Below are 7,332 nucleotides of genomic sequence, written 5' to 3' on the forward strand. Positions count from 1 at the left end.
GTTTCAGAAATCAATTCTAAAGTTGTTAAAGCTTTGCAAAGTGGTTGGATGAGTATTCATGTTGTTTGGTGCATTTCCTGTTTATTTTACTATTTTTCAATTCAGAGGACAATTTTCTCTATGAACTGATGTTTACAGCAAATCTTATTTTTAAAAAAAATCATAGATGTAGATATGTGCAAGTGAAAATGTTTCACACTGTCATTTCTGTCAATGGGAAGACATAGACCATTGTTAGGGGTGGGGAATAGGCAGGAAAATAAGAAACAGGTAAACAGAACCTGGAAGTGATCAACATAGAATTGTGTGAACATTTTGAATAGATTTTAAAACAGTGATAAAACAATGTGACCTAGTGGAACTCAATTGAGCTGAGACTAATGATATCTACATTCTGTCATCAAACCTCATTTTACTCTGTGACTCTAAGAACTTTGTTTAATTATCTATATTATGACATTGTTCAGCAAAAATGAAGTAGACTGGGCATGGATACAGAAAAGTACCTACCCTAACATTCATTTTGGGAAAATTTGTGACATGAATTTATTGCTCTACAATTACATAATAAGAGTGTTTCTTGCAGGCTATGATCAATGCTTTCCAGATTCTAGGAGTCACTCCACTTCTATTAGCTCTAACAAGTTCTTGAAATGGACTAACTTGTCAGCCTGTCATTCACACAAAGAGACCAGTTGTACTACATAAAGAAGCATGTTTTATTCAGAACAGCCCAGGCTTTGGGGACATGCAAACTGGATTGAATTTGAGCTCACTCACATACCAGCTTTCATAATTTGATTTATTGGTTCACTGTCTGGGAGTGTTGGTTTCCCCACCTATAAGCATAATAATATCAACAATAACAATATTAGTGACAGTGGTAATATTTATAATATTTTGGTTTTTATGTGTAAGGAATAGTTCTACTTGCTTGATGCTTTGTTCCAATTAGTTCCAATGATTCTGTGAGACAATCATCCATATCATAACATTGTAGAGATGAGGAAACTGACTCAGAGTTATTATAAATAACAAATCTGAGTTACATTGCTAGGGAGTGATATGTTGTTGTTGTTGTTATGTGCCATCGAGTCGGCCCCGACTCATAGCGACCCCTCCTTGGGCTTCTGAGGCAGTATCACTAAGGAAGCAGGATTGCCCAACCTTCCTTCCAAGGAGTGGCTGGTGGGTTTGAACCACCAGCCTTCTGGTTAGCAGTCAAGTGCTTTAGCCACTATGCTACCAGAGCTCCTAGGGAGTGATAGGGACAACATTTTTACCCATGTGGCACTCAAGAGGGTATGTCATTAACTACTGCACTATATATTAGGAAATTGAATACTTTTATCAACTTCTGAAGTCTGAAATTGACCAAATATGCACTCAAGATGTGTTAATTATCATTGGTGACTAGAATGCAAAAGTTGGAAAAAAAGAAGAATCACCAGTAGCTGGAAAATTTGGCCTTGGTGATAGAAATAATGCTGGAGATTGCATGATAGAATTTTGCAAGACCAAGGACTTATTCACTGCAAATACCTTTTTTCCAACAACACAAATAGTGGCTATATACATGGACTTCACCAGATAGAGTATACAAGAATCAGATTGACTACATTTGTGGCAAGAGGTGATGGAAAAGCTCAATATCTTCAGCCAACCCAAAGCAGGGCAGGAGCTGATTGTGCAACAGACCATTGTTATAACGAAATGAGCAAAGACCTGGAGTTAGAAATCCAAAAGGGAAGAACACATTCAGCATTTCTGAAGCTGAAAGAACTGAGGAAAAAATTTAAGCCTTGAGTTGCAATATTGAAAGATTCTATGGGCAAAATATTGAATGATGCAGGAAGCATCAAAAGGAGATGGAAGGAAAACAGAGTCACTGCACCAAAAAGAACTGATTGATGTTCATCCATTTCAGGAGATGGCATATGATCAAGGACCAACAGTATTGAAGGAAGATGTCGAAGCTGCACTGAAGGAATTGGCTAAGACCAAGGCCTCACGAATTGGTGGAATACCCACTGAGATGTTTCAACAAATGGATGCTCACTGGAGGCACTCACTTGGTTATGCCAAGAGATTTGGAAGACAGCTACCTGGCCAAGTGAGTGGAACAGATATGTATTTGTACCCATTCCAAAGAAAAATGATCCCACAGAATGTCAAAATTATAGAACAATATCATTACTTTCACACACAAGTAAAATCTCACTGAAGAAAATTCAAAAATGGTTGTAGCAGAATATTGACAGAGAACTTTCAGAAGTACAGGCTTGATTCAGAAGAAGACTTGGAACATGGGATATCATTACTGCTGTCAGATGGATCTTGGGTCAAAGCAAAGAATACCAGAAAGATGTTTACTTGTGCTTTTTTTTTTTTTTTTTTTTTTTGCAAAAGCATTTGATTGTATGGATCATAACAAATTGTGGATAACATTGAGAAGACTGGGCATTCCAGAACACTTAATTGTACTCATGAGGAACCTGTACATAGACCAGGAGGCTGTTGTTTGAACAGAATAAAGGGACATTGCAAGATTTAAAATCAAGAAGAGAGTGTGTCAGGGTTGTGCCATTTCATCAAACTTATTCAATCTATATGCTGAGCAAATAGTTCAAGAAGCTGGACTATATGAAGAATGTGGCTTCAGGATGGAAGGGAGGCTCAATGACAACCTGCAATATGCTGATAACACAACTTTGCTTGCTGAAAGTGAGGATGATTTGAAGTACTTACTAATGAAGATTGAAGACTACAATCTGCAGTATGGATTACATCTTGATACAAAGAAATCAAAAATTCTCACAACTGGACCTATAAGCAGCATCACGTTAAATGAAAAAAAGATTGAAGTTGTCAAAGACTTCACATTGCTTGGTTCTACAATTGACACCAATGGAAGCAGAAGTCAGGACATCAGACAACCTATAGTGCTAGGAAAGTTGGCTGCAAGGGACCTCTTTCAGGTGCTGAGGAGCAAAGATATCTGTCTCCTTGAAGACTAAGGTGTGCCTGACCCAAGCCATGATATTTTCAATTGCCTCATACTCATATGAGAGCTGGACAATGTATAGAGAAAATCGAAAAATAATGGATGTTTTGCAATGTGGTGCTGGTGAAGAATGCTGAAAGTACCACAGGCTGCTAAAAGAACTAACAATTCTGTCCTGGAAGAAGTACAGCTGGAATGCTCCTTGGAAACAGGAATGGCCAGACTTCGTCTCACCTACTTTGGTCATGCTGTCAGAAGAAACCATTCCCTGGAGAAGGATGTCTTGCCTGGTAAGGTGGAGGGCCAACAGAAGAGGGGAAGGCCCTCAACGAAATGGATTGACACGGTGGCTGTGATGACGAGCTGAAGTACAACAGTTATGGTGGAGCTGGAGTGGACCAGGCGGTGTTTCTTTCTGCTGCATATAGGGTTTCTGTGAGTAGAAGATGACTTGATAGACCTAACAACAACAACTGCACTACATTGCCTCTTGTTTCTTTTTGAATATATAAATTATATATAACTATACAGAGTTATAATGAAATCCTTGCCTATTAGGGTTATTATAAAGATTTAAGAACTGTAAAATGTTTAGAAAAATGGCTGGCACATAGTAAGACCTGAAAATGTTCTTACATGAAACTTCTTATGAAATGAACTTGCATAACTACAGAACTGGACCCCTTGTGTGTTATTGGTTAAAGCACTTATATGCTAACCAAAACATGAGCAGTTCAAACCCACCAGCTCTGTGAGAGAGAGATGTATCATTCTGCTTCTGTAAAGATTTGGAGCATTGGAAAAGTTACGGGACAGTTCTACTCTGTCTTATAGAGTTGCTATGAGTTGGAATTGACTCTATGGTTGTGGGATTTATTTGTTTTTGGTAATTACAGAACTAGTTATTGATGGAGCAGGAATTGTCACTTGTTTAGTATAAATATAGAACCCTCACTTTCCACCACTATAACCTTGCACTCCCTGATATTGCCTCTAATTAAAGCTAATTTGCACAGAGCTGTGAAATTATAAAGAATATTTGTAAAGTTCCTAGTGCATAGAAAGTAGGTATAAATAATAAGCTTTTTTCATTATTTATCACGTAGCATATCATATTTGACTTGTGAGAGGAAGCATTTTGTTTTAATATACAATAATAACATTTATTGAGCCTTTATACTGAAGGAGCTCTGGTGGTACAGTGTGCAAGATATTTGGCTGCTTCCCAGAAGATAAGCAGTGTCTGTAAGCCACCAGCTGTTCTGTGAAAGGGAGATGGGGCAATCTACTTCCATAAAGATTTACAGACTTGGATTGGGAGGTGTCACTATGAGTTAGAATCAACTAGATGTCAGTGGGTTTCTTTCTTTTTTTTTGTTAAATTAGTCTATACCAGAGACTCTTCTCAGGCTCTTTATATGTAGTAACACATTTAATCCTCAGCAACCTCACTAAGAAGCTACTGAGTATTGTAATAAGCTAAGCAGGCACAGAGAATCTAAGAAACTTGTTCATGGTTCCCAAGCTGTTGAGTAGTAGAGCAAGGATACAAATACAGACCCTCTGACTGAAAATTTTGTCCTTTCAACCATTGAACTGTACACTATTTCACTCTTATGGAATTAAGCCAGACAACATGACTGTGTAAACTAAACTCTAGATCATGAACTTTAGATTTGTTTCTGCCACCAAATAACTTGATGACTTTAAGTACAAAGCCTTTTGTTGTTGTTGTTGTTGTTGTTAATAAGTTATTCTCATCTGTAAAATAAAGAATTGAACTAGACCATAAAGTTGTCATTAGTTCACTTATCTTTCATTTATTCAATCAGTAAATACATATTGAATGTCTGCTGTGTGCTAGGCATGATGCTTTTATTTCCCTGTAGCTGCAGTTGAGATTCTTTGGACTGATACAATGTCATATCTCTGCTGGGTTATGGGGTTTAAATCATGACTGTTCATCATATATCAAAACTAACATTCTTTGGGATGTACATCTTCCTGTCTATCTCTTAGTTGTCAATTCATTCATTTGATGTTGTTCCTTGTTGACTGCAGGAAAGATATATGTCTAGCTGTCTCTACTATTTCTGAAACCCTTTCTGTACTTCTCTGTGGCTATGAAAATCTTTATATGGTTGTCTGTAAGTCAGTATGCCACATTTGTGCTTGTATACTAAAAATAATGAAATTCTATTTCGCAAGACATTCCACTTTATCAGCACTGTGTCAGAGTGAGTGGAAACTCTGGAATGTTAAGTTGGGCTTACAGACCATTCTATATTATATTAAGGAAGGCATTGTGGGTACTACTCATTTTTTGGTATTATTTGGAAAGTGGGGGTACAAGTTCTCTCTCCTTTTGGATCCCTAAACCTATTTGGGATTTCTGTTGTACATATCCTAAAATATCTACATAACCTCATGTTTCCTTTTGTAGAAGTCCTCTTTTCTCTTTCTTTTTCTTTGTCTGTGCCCCTGCCCCTGTTTCAGAGTGAGTTTCAGAGTTAAAAGTCCAAACATAAATTTATTTATTTCTGTCTGACTTTCTGCTATAATATATTAATTAAACAAGGGATAGGATAAGTTTTATATATTCAGATAGTATCTTAGTTCTCTGTTGTTGTTGTTGTTATGTGCCGTGGAGTCGGCCCTGACTCATAGCAACCCCTCCTTGGGTTTCCGAGGCAGTATCACTACGGAAGTAGGATTGCCCAACCTTCCTTCCAAGGAGTGGCTGGTGGGTTTGAACCGCCAGCTATCTGGTTAGCAGGCAAGTGTCTTAGCCACTATGCTACCAGAGCTTCCTCCTAATTCTCTACTGCTGTTATAACAGAAATAACACTAATGGATGGCTTAACAAACAGGAATTTATTGTCTTACAGTTTAGGAGGCTAGAAGTCTGAATTTGAAGTGCCAGGTCTAGGGGCTTGGTGAAGGGCTCTTAACCGTGGGCTTCAGCTCTACCTCTTGTTCTAGGGCTCACTGGAGCTTGGAGCCTTCTTCTCACTCACACAGCTGCTGGCTACTCAAGACAACAAATCCAAGATCGGCAAGTAAAATGGCACAGTCCCAAGACTGTCAGGTGCCATAGCCTGAAATGTACCAAAATGCTGGAAAACTTTCTCACATTTTCTCTATATATACTGGAAGCAGATCAGACCCCAAAGGCAACTAATTAGCTGCTCACAGCAGATTTCACCATAATTTATTATACCATATCCATTCTTATCATGCGGAATAACTACATTCAGCTGCCAAACCATTCAAAACCACAGCCCAGTAAAGTTGACACACAAGCTTGTCTATGATATATGGTGAAGATGAAATCTTGAAATCTCACATTTCTATATTGGCTTCTTTGTTAAGACAGAGAAGACAACATTACATTATAGCTTTGGTTTTCTAGGCTTTTCTTATGCCTACCTAAATAAGATTTTTCATCATGGATTCCTTTGGAAGTTTAAACTAATATTTAAACTCATAAACTAATGTTTCTGAGATTAGGGTCTAAGACAATTAGACATCCAAGCTTTGAGACTGTCCACTTACAAAATAACTTCATTGTGTGTGGATGAAAGAGAAAAAGAACTTCCAAAGTCTGTAAAGTTTCCTCTGTGTTAGATGAGGCATCAGACCTGCAGTTTTTCCCACTTACCTATACTTGATTTAACTTTGGCTTTACATCAGTAAATGTTTTTGTATTTACTGATTAAAAAAAAGCAATTATATAACTGATACAAAAAAACAATTATAGCACCTATACTAAAGGAAAAAAAGTAGAGTTAACTTCAAATGTGGATACTCCAGAATAAATGGTGTGAACAATGGAGTACATACAAACTAGCTCTGTGACTGTATTTTCTACTATCAAGATTAAAAAAAAAAAAAAAAGACTCCTATGGGTACACACATTTATATAAAACTGTCTATTAAAAAAAATCTTTAAAAATATAATCTACAGCAATAGAAATAAGTGTTTCTTCCCAAGACATGAGAAATGAAATAAGTCTAGACTGAAAGAAACTGACAAGCTGGTTGATCTCCTGGAATGGTGGCAAGTAAAGAAAAGATGCTTTATTGTAAAGAATAGGGATTCATTGCTTTTCATACGAAACCTATCAGCCATTTTACTTATTTCTCTACATATGTAAGACCTCTTGATATGTAAGACAATTGATCTATCATAAATAAAATGGCATTGATCTTATAGAAAATTTAATCTGCTGAATAGAGTCCTCATCTTAGGTAAATTTGCCAACTCTAGTTTGGGACACATACTGTATGCTAAGGATGCCACTATTAACTTTTTTTTTTTTTTTTTT

This window comes from Orycteropus afer, unplaced genomic scaffold, assembly GCF_000298275.1.
Source record: "Orycteropus afer afer isolate SDZICR_OR568_19922 unplaced genomic scaffold, OryAfe1.0 scaffold00091, whole genome shotgun sequence".
Taxonomy (NCBI): Eukaryota; Metazoa; Chordata; class Mammalia; order Tubulidentata; family Orycteropodidae; genus Orycteropus; species Orycteropus afer.